General features: G+C 42.8%; 1 protein-coding gene and 1 long non-coding RNA gene across 3 annotated transcripts in view; one reads left to right on the top strand and one right to left on the bottom strand.

Moving 5' to 3' along the window:
* The window catches only part of syn3 (synapsin III), a 129,835-nt gene that overhangs the window by 37,277 nt on the left and 79,639 nt on the right, over nt 1–12,919 (bottom strand). The window lies entirely within an intron of this gene.
* LOC308399127 lies at nt 1,107–6,043 on the top strand. Its single transcript, XR_013972079.1, has 4 exons — nt 1,107–1,403; nt 4,461–4,603; nt 4,679–4,862; nt 4,949–6,043. It is a non-coding gene; the product is annotated as an uncharacterized lncRNA (long non-coding RNA).

A 12,919-nucleotide genomic window follows, 5' to 3' on the forward strand; every position in this document is an offset into this window, starting at 1 on the left:
TTGGCTTCGCCATGTTGGTTTTTTATAGCCAGAAGTAGAAGTAGCAGAATGAGAGGGAGCTAAATTGTCAGCTAACGCTGGCAAGCTCGGTAAGCAGATTACATCTGGAAGCTGCACAGGTATTATCGACAGTCACATTAATAAAATCCCTGAGACAGAAGACTAATAAAAGCCTAGAACTTATTCAGTGAAACTGAACTATGATCTCAGATGGTTTGTGCCACAAAGTAAGACATATTATTTGAAAATGAAAATGCTCCAACTGCACAAACACAGTGAACATGTCTAGTTCAGTTACTCCAGTTAGCTGAGGGGAGGTCTAGCAGACACCGACTGGCTACAGCTGCCTATGACAGGACACCTGTCAATCAAATCACACCATGCAGGCTTTCTCACTTTATTACTGATGTCCTAATAACCTCTACAGATGAATGGGATCACGTGAAGCTTGAATTTGTAATTCTCATAGAAATGACAACTAATAAAAGGGTCGTGAGCCTGCCTATGCATAGGCCCCAGATTTGTCTCTCGGGTCTAGACCGGAGTTGTCGGGGGTGAAGTAAATTGAATACATTTATGTTTGACAAGTTTAAGTTCCCACTCTGCCTTTTGCTCCGTTTGAATAAACACTTGATCCCAGCATTGAGGGATTTAATTCATGCCTTGGCGAGCTGTAATTTTCTTCACAAAGTTGCACGAAACTGTAGCAAACCATGAAGTTAAAGCCCAGTGTAAACACGGTTAAAGAAACACTCGATGCAGACTCTTGACATCTGCTTTACGTCCCAAATATCATAAACGAAACTGCATATTTAAAACATCCAGCTCTCCTTTGTTTTAATGTATTTTCTGTGGGAACAGGAAATTGGAGCGGGATATAGTGCAGGAAGGAATTATTCAAAGAGAGACTGCAAGGACGTTTTCTTGGAAAAATCACGTGGTCCGAGATGAGTAGAGGCAGCTGAGCGGCTTTCACGGACAGTACCAACTGCCAGCAGTGTGTCACTGTGACCTTTGAACTCTCGAAGTGTGCGGAGACACGGGCAGGGGAAAATACATTTGACGTCACAAGAGAACATTTTGTATTTGTGCGCTGTCGCGTTACTCACAGGTGCAGGTTTGGATCGGCGATTGTTTTTGCTAGCATCACTGAGCTGAAAGGTTTGACTGAATGATTCCATTCACTCCATGCATCATAACGCACCGAGGCCAAATCTGCACACAGCCACTTCATTTCTGCTCCATCTTTTCCGAGACCTAATACTGCCGGAGCCCCTGGAAACTGGGAAAGAAGCATCGCTTTTCCTTTAGAGTGAAAGGAATGTGGCACAGTGTTGATGGCTTTTGCAGGACTGGCTCACCCAGGACCCGTCTGTCCTTTTTCTTCAGGAGCAGGAATGTAGGTTAGTGAATTGATTATCGCTAATAAGGCCTGTCCAGGTCCCTATTAAAGCACAACCGCAGAGGAGCTGGACCTAAATAGCTGCACTCAAGTGGAGTCTGGACATGTACTTAACACTGAGTTTCAAACAAATCTCTGTTTATTTAAAATGAATAGACTGGACTGCAGTAGTGGCTGTGTCCTGTTATTAAAATATATTGGCTAACCATCTGTAATGTCAACCACGTGTGAGATCGCTCAGATATTACAAGGAACTCATTGAGAGCAGTTTTTGTCAGTCAGTGTTTTCAAAGATGGGACCAACAGGCATTTAAAGAGTTTTGGCCAAGCCTACGCTCTTTGTGCTAGAGGTACACCTTCTGTCTGATGTAAATGTTGCCATCAGTGAGTGTAAGCGCGGCTCTATGTGTGTGTTCACATACCAGCCAATTTGCTGTGGTGACTATACTACAAACCAGCAACACATACTTATTCCAAATGGACTAGAAAGTAGTCAGCTTAAGCCTTGCAACATCATTGTGGATGTGATGGCGCTACAGCACTATTTTAAAATATTTATCATTTCTGTTAAGCAACTATTAGTTTGTGGCAAAAAGCAATCTTCAATTCTGAAAATGTAGCCAGTACAGAAGTGCCCGTACAGCATTTCCTTTACTGTCCACACGAGGCCGGCTCTAAAAGCAAGCTCATCCCTTTTTATATCGTGGTACAAGGTGGACCAGGACGAGCATTGACAGAGCCCTACAAAATGACCTCCAGCAGGCCACTGGTGTGAATGTGTCCGACCAAACAATCGTCCTCTGGTTGGGCCTGTGCTCACTGCCCAGCACCATAGCATAGAGCACCAGAATTGGCAGCACTGTGCTTTTCACAAATGAAAGCAGGTTCACGCTGAGCACATGTGACAGATGTGAAAGGGTCTAGAGCAGCTGTGGATGATCTTATGCTGCCTGTAACGTCGTCAGGACTGGTTTAGTGGTCAGTGATGGTCTGGAGAGCATATCGATGGAGGAACACAAGGGTGAATGACAATGCCCGGTTTCATGTGGTGATAGTATGTACGCAGCTCCTGGAGGATGAAGGAGTCGATACCAATGTCTGACTCCCGCATGCACCAAACCTAAATCCAATAGTACACCTCAGAAACATCATGGTTCAGTCTAACGCTGCCAGGTTTTACCTCAGACTGGCCAGGAGCTCAGTGATGCCCTGGTCCAGATCAGGGAGGAGAGCTTAGGAGACCTTTTTGAGTTTCATTTTTTCACTTTTTGAATTAAGCTCTCTGTAGATAGATCATTTTCATTCCAGTGAAATGATGTGTCATCCTTTGGTGCCTAATACATTACTCAGTCCAAAATAAATATCCAGCATTCTTTTGTCCCATTGAGATGTGACAGTTTTTCAAACTAATGCTTTAACTTGTTTAAGCAGTGTATATATTACAATGTGCCAGAGAACATTAAAAGCTGAAGCTTCAGATGATTTTCTGCTGCTTAATTATGCTAATGACAAATTCACTCACACGTTGATTTGGCCTCTTGTTATGCGACAACATTTAGGAGAGACAGGAGGCCTGAATTAGTAAGAAACGGATACGTTTGAGTTACAGACCAGGTAAGACTAAACAGAGCAGATTCAGGGTAACATGACCTCCTGATACTGCTTGAAAAAAGCAGCAATCCACAGCAATGATAAACTGTGGAATTTTCCACTTCCCACCAAGTCCATGAAATTAAACTGTTCTATAAATATTATCTCGTCCACAAGGTTACATGATTCTTAAAACAGTAACTCATCAACTGTCTCAGTTTCCTGTTCTGTTAAACATTATGGAAAATTTCAAACGCCTGAATTACATACAGTATGCTTAGACAGATGGAAAAAAGTGGCAGGGGAATCCTGATACTGTGATGTCATGTTTCTAAGTTTAACCCTGCCTGAGCACCCTCCGCCCTCCCAGTGTGTGATGTCAGCATCCTGCGAACCCCATAGACACCCTTAACCTCTGACCTGACGATGAGTCACTTGACCATCTTCCCTAAATTAACTTTCCCTCTCCCCCTCCCACATGCACCTTCCCACTGTTGTTCGTGTTTCTGGGAAAAGCTGTTTTTTTTGGTTGTTGTTTTTTTACAGTTTCTGATCAGAAGAAACCATTTACCAGATGAACTCTGTTTGAAGCAGTTAATAAAGAACACCGTGATACTTGCTAAAGAATGCCACACTTGTGTAAAGGAAAGCAACATGACTAAACACACGTACCTGTTTGGGCTTCTTACTCAAATAAGTAAATGATTCTCAGAAATGCAGGTTATTTTTGTCTGCTCTCCCAGAAATCAACTGAAATTAAAACAGGTGACCAATAATGTAAATACTGGTTTCCTTGGGTGTTTCTTCTTAAATTTTTACTAGTGACCAGGAGAGTGGTGCACTTTATTCAGCTCAGATATGTTGACTACAAGCTTAACCTTATCACGAAGGTTCCTGTTGCTAGTCAGCTACGTGTCAGTAGCTGGCAATGGGGCATTTGGATCTTACTAACAGTTTTGAGCTAACTAATGAGCACTAAGGAGAGCAGAATGCAGACCAAATTTTCTATAATCTGAAAAATAACTTGGAAACCCCCCCTAACTATCACTTCAAGGTAATAGTGTTATACTTGTAGTAGTGCTGTCAATGTTAAGTCGTTAATTACTGCGTTAGCTAAACGCGTTAACGTAGTCATCACGATTAACGCGATTAAAGCGCACTCAACCCATGTGGAGCGCAGAATGGACAAACTTCGGACAAACTGCCCAAAATGCGTTGACAGAGACATTCCAGCGACTTTGAGACAGTGTACGCTCCAGATTAGTACATTTTTAATTGCATTAGTAGTGATGACGGCGTTAACACGTCTGAGCTGCATTAACGCCTAATAACCCCTCACACGAACTAATCTGCGTTAAGTCAACTGACAATTTTGACGCGTTAATATGTTAATGTTGACAGCACTAATTTATAGACTACTTGGGGACAGCAATCATGCTAACATTGTCATGGTCCGGGTGTGTTCCAGTGTGTCTCCCTCCGAGCCGGCATCTCCACCCCTGGGAGGGGCCTCAGTGTTCTGCTGATTGCTCACACCTGTGGGTAATTTAGACGGGGACTCATACGGCCAGCGCACTCAACCTGTCTTCGCCAGATTCTCAGCTAACCCTAGTTAGTGCAGGCCACCACCGTGATTTTGCACTCGCTTTGTGAATTACCTTGTCTCATCGTGTGGTTCTCTCATAGCCACACCAAGCTGCCAAACACTAATCTCTGCCGAAGAGCTCCAACCCGGACGCTGGACCACCTGACAGTCCCACAGGTTGTTCACCCGAACCACCTGCCTGCCTCCCTGCCTCCACGCCAGGAATCTCGGACCACACACCCGGACCACTCACCCCTCCACGTCACCACCGACCACCCGCGGCAAGTACGCAGTACGAAGGAAGATTCAGAACGAACAGCTTATCCATATTTCTCCTGAACCATACCTGAACGTCTGTACTCTTTTTACAGTAACTCTGACCCTTTCCCTGGACCCAGTGTGACTCTCCCTCCAGCCCAATCCCCGGAACTGCTGTTTCCACTGACCAAGACCAGGGCCCGTATCCCTAAAGATTCTGAGAATCCTCTCAGAGAGCTCCTAACTTAACCTAAAAATTCCTTGCCAGGAGTTTTAGCTTAGAAGTGATTCCAGAACATTTTCAGTGAACTCTGAGCAAGGAATGGATGGAAAATCCTATCTTAGTGAGGAGGTGTGGTTGACCCCGTTGCTAGGTATGAGTCATCATTTCAAAAGCCGTAATTGGTTGATCCTACAAGTTTGATGGAAATGAGCTTTTGGTGATAATGAGCAAAGGATGTACCCTCAAATCAATAAACATAATTATACACTCTAATCTTATGCTGACTGTAATTGTAAATAATATTTCACATTCAAGAAAATATCTGGAAAATGAATAGTAAGCTGTAGGGGTTATAGCCATTAGAATCTAAAATATGTGAAAACTTAAACTCATTACACCCTGTTCAAATAATGATTCGTGTCTTATTTGCTCATATTAATATCCTAGCTGGCATATTTTGTACTTTCACTCCCATATGGACCCCGTTGAAAACAAGATGGCCTATCTCAAGAGGCTGTCCTTAATGAAGTAGAAATCACAACGTTACAAGTCCAGTGTGGTCTTAACGAGGGTAACACGGCTCAGCTTTTAGCAATGTCTGTGATTGCAGACCCAAGTCATCACTGCTGCATTGCATTTTCCCGGTTGCCAAATACCTCGGGGTTGTGATTACTTTCGTCTCCGGTGTAATAGCGTTGTGGCGTCGAGTTGGTGAAGTAATTGCATCTCTAAGGAGATCCACCACAAACATGATTCCTGCACGATCCAATCTGTAGCATCTCAATAATTCCCTGTCATCCAGTGTTTGCAGGACATCTCTCCTGCCTCTTCTGTTGGCCATTTTGTGCAGCTGCTTAGGGGAACTCCTAAGCCACTAAAAGTCCTCTTCCCTGCTCTTAGCAGATCTCGCCTTAGGAGCCCTTTTAAGCGCTAGGAATCTTGAGGAATAGCTTTTATATTAACTGGGATTGTCATGTCACTTTTAGGGGAAATTCTAAGACAACGTCATGACTCTGAGAATTTTCTTAGAATTTGGCCGCTAGGAGCCACTTTTTGCACAAAGATTCTTTAGGGATACGGGCCCAGATTGCTTACTTAGCCCAGGCTGCTTAAGACCCCTTTGATTCAGTTGTGGCATTTCGCACTTGTTAACCTCACTTTCCAGTTTATGAACACTTACTGAGTAAATAAACGTCGTCTCTAAAACTACTTACGTGCTTGTTCGGCGTCCAGCATTTGAGTCCTTTCACTTTTGAGGCGGCCTCGGCCGTGACAAACACTTACACTTACACCTGGGTCATCTAAACGACATCGATCGAAATGACATCGTACTTTAAAACAGATCACGCCATTTTATTAAACTTCCTTAAAATACATTTGCAGAGTAAAGTCAAGGACGTTTTTGCTCATAGGAAATGTTAATATGAATGTTACTCTATTGCACTGTACAGTGACGCAGTCAAAACACTTGTGAATAGAAACAGAATTTAAGATAAAATTATACAAAAGTGGAAAACTTTTTCTTGTTGTAGGACGTTGCTAGGAGTTGCTGGGCCATGAAAACTTATGCTACGAAGTTTTCGGTGCAACGTTTTCGTGCTGATTTTAATCCCAGAGGACGTTTGGAACTCTGCAGTTGCTGAGTTAGCAAAGAGTTGGTGGGTACGCTTTACCACACAGAGACGCCGCTCTGTAAGATTTTGTGGTTGAGTTTCTAAACTGTGTAGTTCTTTCAGTGATGGCGTCCTACCATGCTTAAATTCACTGAGCACTGTTTTGGGGTGGCTGTGGCTCAGGACAAAGACCTGTACCTGCTGCTCAGTTCATCAACACCAAAGCAGCTTAAACTGATTAACAACGCCTCCAAAACTTAACTGACCAGATCAATATCCTGAAAGTTTAACTGAGTTGATGATAAACTCTGATTAAAGTGTTCCTTTCATTTTTTTGAGGAGTGTAATAACATTATGAGCCACATTATTGCCAGTTAAGTCAAATTTAAAAAAAATCTTTTAACATTTTTTTAAATGTACATAACAGATTTTTGGGTTTTTTGGGTTTTTCTTCTCCTGTTCTCAGCACTGAATCCGGCTTCGGCATTCTCTCAACCTTAAGGAATTTGTCAAAGCTATTTCCATGCTGTCATATGCGCATGTTTATGGTTAGGCCTGGTGTCTCATTGTCTCATGCCGTAATACAACATAGTCATTTTGTGGGGTTTCCTGACCGCACACACACCAAATATGTACAGTACAGTACAGCAGGGGAGCCTGCGTCTGAGCAGCGAGTGCTGCGGTTGCATTTGGCCTGCCTGAGTAGGAAGTTACTGACCGTTCATCATATTTTATTGTAGGGGGAGTCCCATTGTGAGCAGGATCATGGGTCAGGGCCATGTTTGTGTTTCTTCTTCTGATGTCTTAACTACACATCAAATGACAGACATGCTGGAGTTGGTAACCAGTGAGCATCTGCTCAAATATTCAGTGAAGATAACATGCTGAGTAGCTCAACATCAGGCCGTCATGTCATTTTGTAAAATTCAGCTGCAACAGTGGGGAGGTGAACAGCCACCAAGATCAAACTTGTACAGACTGGTTTCAGATAGCAAGCCCTGAGCTCATTTCCAACTATTCAAACTCTATTGTTCAGATAAAAGCAACAGTGATAGCTAAGGTTATCTAGTAACGTCATTCCATACCAGAGAAACAATGACATCACTTGTGTCCTTACAGCCATTTATTGGTTTGCTCTACTTTCCTAGACACAGAGACAGAATAACTGGCTTGCACTTCCTTTATTTGGAACAATATCAGGCAAGCAAGGTCACAGTCTAAGTCCACTACTCCTTTATGTTCAGCAAAGAGGCCTGCATTCGATTTCTTTCATTTTCAGGAGTGCTAAATGATAAAAAAGGGCAGATCACCAACCTGCATTTTGCCTTTTTTAAAAAAAACAAACAAACAGTTTATTAATGCAGATAAAGACTAACAGCTAAATATTTATTACGTTGCTTCATTTTTGTTTGCCAGCTCTACAGCACAAAGTGTTTTAGCATCTTTCAGCATCTTTCAGGTTTTACTGTGGGGAAGGGGGTAAAAGTTGATAAAGTGTAATATCCCAGTGTTTTGTGTTGTGATATTGTATCCACACGGGGAGCCAAAATGTCAATATTTTATTAAATAAATATAAATATTCTGGTAATACTACTAATACTAAGATTATCAGAAGATTGCATGTAATTGCCAACTTGACCCCACTGACCCCACTCAATCACAGACAGGGAAAGACAGCAGACTGACTCCATCTTATGGCAACATTTAGGGCAGGTTTTAGTGACAGTGTTGTTATGCTGAGGTGAGATGTCTTTATCTTACTGGATAAGACAGCGACAGCTGCCAATGTTACATTTGAGGACATAATTTGCAGTTTAAAAAATGTGGTAAATCATAATATGTGTTATTGTACTATTCCCCATATTGCAAAATGTTCCAATAATATCATATTGTGAGTGAAGTATTGTGATAAAGTTGTATTGTGGTGTGTTTGGTGACTCCTATGTCTACAGTACTGCCCTGTTTTAGCTTTTGTGTGTTGGTGTCACCAGCCCATCGCAACACTGCTGTACGTTAATTAACAAATTAAGGTGTTAATTAACAAAGTTAGCAGGTCACTTTTTAGAAGTGATGGACCCTGAGAAGTGGATGCAAGGAACGTCTTTCTTTTCCACCCCAAGGTAGCAGGGAAAAAAAATCTCAGTACTGAGAGTGCCATCCACCTTCAAGCCATGATCTTGGAGCAGAATGAACTGTGATGGATCAAATGCATCATTAGAGCAACAACACTCTAATGTTGTGGCTACACTGAACACCTGAATCTAGCATGTGCATTGAACTTGCTAGTACCAGCTAGCACAGATTTCAGCATTGTACTGCCTGCATACTACATCCAAACCTTTGGTCAATGGAAAATTAGGACTCAAATGTGAGAAGTTAATCAAAGAGTGTTATGGAAGAGCGTACTCTGCTGTGTTAATATGCCCTGAGAAAAAAAGAAAGCTTTGAAAATGTGTCTCTCTCCAGACTGACAGACAAGACAGATCCAGGAAATCGTGGATTTTTCTCCTTGGCACATAATGAAAGCCGTGTTGCTCACGAGACAGCCCAGTTACTAATCTTTGTATGTGGGATAACAAAAGAGTTAAAGATTACAGAGGAACTGGCAGCAACGCACTCAGTCAAAGGTACAGGAAGTTCACAGACTTAACAGCATGCCTAGTTAGGCTGGGGACAAAACAGGAATGCTGATTAAATAGTGACAAAATATCACCACTTTGACTATGCCTGTTTCATTCATATCATCACTTAAGTGTAACATCCATCCTCATCAGTAGCAGTTTCTAAAAAGATCGAATTAGAATTCAGCAGAATTGAGTTTAGCTTCTTCATGGAACTCTCACAGTTTACAACAGTCCCAGTTTACCATGTGGCCCCTTGAGAAAAGTAACCACTGACCCCTGAGCTGGAGGTTGCTTAGTAACTTAAACCTGTAGTTGTTAACACACTCCTGTTACACAGTTTTGCAACAGTGTAGCAACTCTTAAACCTGAAAACACCACAGAATACAGAAGAAAAGCTCACCAAACTTGCTCTGCCTGTGAATCAGACAGCTCCACATCAAACGCGCGCTGCAGGTGTAACCACTATAAATATGCATTCCATACAATCCGTGGCACATCTGACCCAGGAGCAGTCATCAAAGGCTTACATGTTTGGTGAACCTGAAGCATAACCCTGTACAGAACTAAGCAAATCAATCCTCGAAATTTTTAGTACAGAAAACAGAAACTGTGAGATAGGAGGAATAACGTGCATCTGGCCTCAAACTGGCAACCTTTGGATGACTTTTCCTTTATGCCTACAAGCCAAACAATACTTTTACTTTATAGTGTCAATGCTGACTTGAAAATAGAAACATTAAATGCCTGTGATAAAGCATCTGCTTGTACCAACTGCACTGGTTTGGGTAAACTGTGTGAAATAACTTCCAGTCCCTTCCTAATAACCACACTCCACCTGCGGTTCAGTTTACCACCCAGTGGAGTTTCACTGGACAACAGGTGTTTCCTTTGTGTCCACGCAGCCACCCAGCGAGTTGGAGAAAGATCCTCCGCCAAACCGCAAGATCCCAAATCCTCCTGCGAAATACGGCCAGTGCGCCTGCTGTGTCACAACTTTCACTGCCGGTCCTCCTTACAGTGTCGAGCTGCAGAGCAGAGATCATCCTGTGTGTCCCATTTAAGTGGAATGGCATGTAAGCCGAACACCAGGGCCGGGTGAGTGAGGGCTGGATACTGTCCCTCGGCGACCGTCTCTCCCAGCGGTGCTATCTTTTCAAGTTCCAACTCTTCCTGTGCCTCTCTAGAGGCCTGTCAGTCGGATGAAAGGTATTTCCTCTGAGTCACCACTATGTTCTCTTTTGTCAACCATGGCTTAAAGACCTCCGGTATACAAAGCTGTTGTCTGCTCCCCCGGCGAACGGCCAGCCTCACAACAAACCTTTTTCTATAATTGGACTTTTTCAGATGAAATGCACTATGCTCTGCATTATTCTTACAGGATGCTGGCCTACTTTTAGCAGCATGATTTCCAGAGGGTGTTGAGGGTTTTTTTTCCCTTCAGTTGCATGGATCAAGTCACAGTGACAGACTGTGAGAGACACACATAACCAGAATATTCTGGAGGCCATCGTCTGTTTTATCTTGTCCCATTTCTGACAGTAAAGTTAAAGTAGAACACGATGCTTGCATAGCATGGGCCTATCATTTTTAATAGTGCACCTACAATCTTCAAACATAAACTTATTGTTGAACTCGAGCATCCCCACCGCATCTGTCTTACTCTCTCGACTATCCAGCGAGAGCGTCTCAAGCCAAAAAGACACATTGAACCCACACACATATGGTGAACAGCTCTCTCTATTCAGCTGCTCACTCCAAAAAGGAAAATTTACCTTCACATGCTCTGCGCTACACATAATAAATCACTTTTTTGATGCTTGCTACATTCCGAGAAATATTTTGCAGTGAAGTGTTGCGCTTTTCATTTTCGAGCCGCCTTCCGTCGGCCACCCTCGTAAACATTCACTCTGCAACTTCCTACATTTTCAAGAATTCCTGTTGACAGAAACCAAAGGACAAAGTTTGCATGTTGCTTTCTGCCCAGATTAGAGTGAGAGAAACAGACCCAAAAGGAAGAGGAGGGCGGGGCTCATTCAAGTTCATTTATAGCTTCTTATCATACGTACATCTGCAGACGACTCTGCAAGGACAAAACAAAGAAGGGACAATCAATCCCAGAATGACGTCACGGTGCCCGACAGGAGTCCAAAGTCATTGTATGGGCTCAGTGAGCACTGTGTGCCACGACTTAAATGGTCATGACAACGTGCGAGTGTGTTCACCGCACACCACCGCCAACCGGTCACTGCAGATGGCCCCGCCCCTCCCTGAGCCTGGCTCTGCTGGATGTTTCTTTCTGTTAAAAGGAGTTTTTCCTTCCCACTGTCACCATGTAAGTGCTCATGAGGGAGTTCTTGATGGATGGGGTTTTCTCTGTATTATTTACAATATAAAGCACTTTTAGGTGACTCCTGTTGTGATTTAGCACTACATAAATAAAACTGAATTTAATTCAGTTGAATAGACTCTCACAGTTCTGTATTTCATATTAAATTCGATGACTTGTATATTTTTATTCTTTCATTGAGTGTAAAGAGACAATAGCACTTAGTATATTTTTATCTATAAAGCCCTACTGAAAAAGCTCCCTTCTTATTGGTGGAAATTTTCAACAGTTGCAAACACCTGTTGTGATTTGTGCTCTTCTAGTCCAGATGCCATAATTTCAAGCACTTAGGACACAGGTGTCGAACTCCAGGCCTTGAGGGCCGGTGTCCTGTAGGTTTTAGGTGTGTCCTTGATCCAATACAGCTGATTTAAATGGCTAAATGACCTCCTCAACATGTCTTGAATTCTAGAGAAGCCTGGTAATGAATGACTCATTTAGTTCAGGTGTGTTGACCCAGGTTGAAATCTAAAACCTGCAGGACACCGGCCCTTGAGGCCTGGAGTTCCTGACTTAGGACTACCATTTCCTGGATGACAGAGAACCTACAAACTCGAGGGACTTGAGAAGAAGAAAAAGAAAGAAAAGAAAATGGTCAGTCCTCAGCCTCTCATAGTATGGCACAACTGGCTCTGAGCTGACAATCACTTCTGACAACTTTAAGGACAATTTATATTTTAAAGCAGTCTATGCCAATAATCACCATATTAGGTTTGTGCATTATTTGGCCCTGATTCATGTTGTTATCTTATACAATATGTTAGAAATGCAGAGCTGTTCCACTGCTATGAAGTCATATGTCATTTGGCCCAAGTGAATCACTCCTTTCTGCAGCCGGCCTTAACTTCCTGCTAGTCTGGACCTTCCCGTTTTCATCGCCAAAGCCACAAATGACACATGCAGATTCACTGCTTCAGTAGGGGATGCCAATAAATTTGGCTTGGATTTGAGGTCGGAGACTGAACTAACAGTACTAACAGCATGGGCATTTTCTGTGCTTGAATACAATTACGCAGCTGACGTGTTTTCAATAATGTGTACTGGAAATGTAGCTGCTGTTGACCATCGGATGAGGCTGTACCTCTGATAACACACTGTGAAAATGAATTTCCGCAGATGGTTAATGTCCTGCTGGCTGAAATGTGTTGACGCGTTACACCTGAATGTACCGCTGAACAAACACTGACTTCTTTTGATGAGTTCTTGATGCGAGTCATGGGTGAGGGATAAAACAGAAA

This window comes from Rhamphochromis sp. 'chilingali', assembly GCF_963969265.1.
Source record: "Rhamphochromis sp. 'chilingali' genome assembly, chromosome: 7".
NCBI lineage: Eukaryota > Metazoa > Chordata > Actinopteri > Cichliformes > Cichlidae > Rhamphochromis > Rhamphochromis sp. 'chilingali'.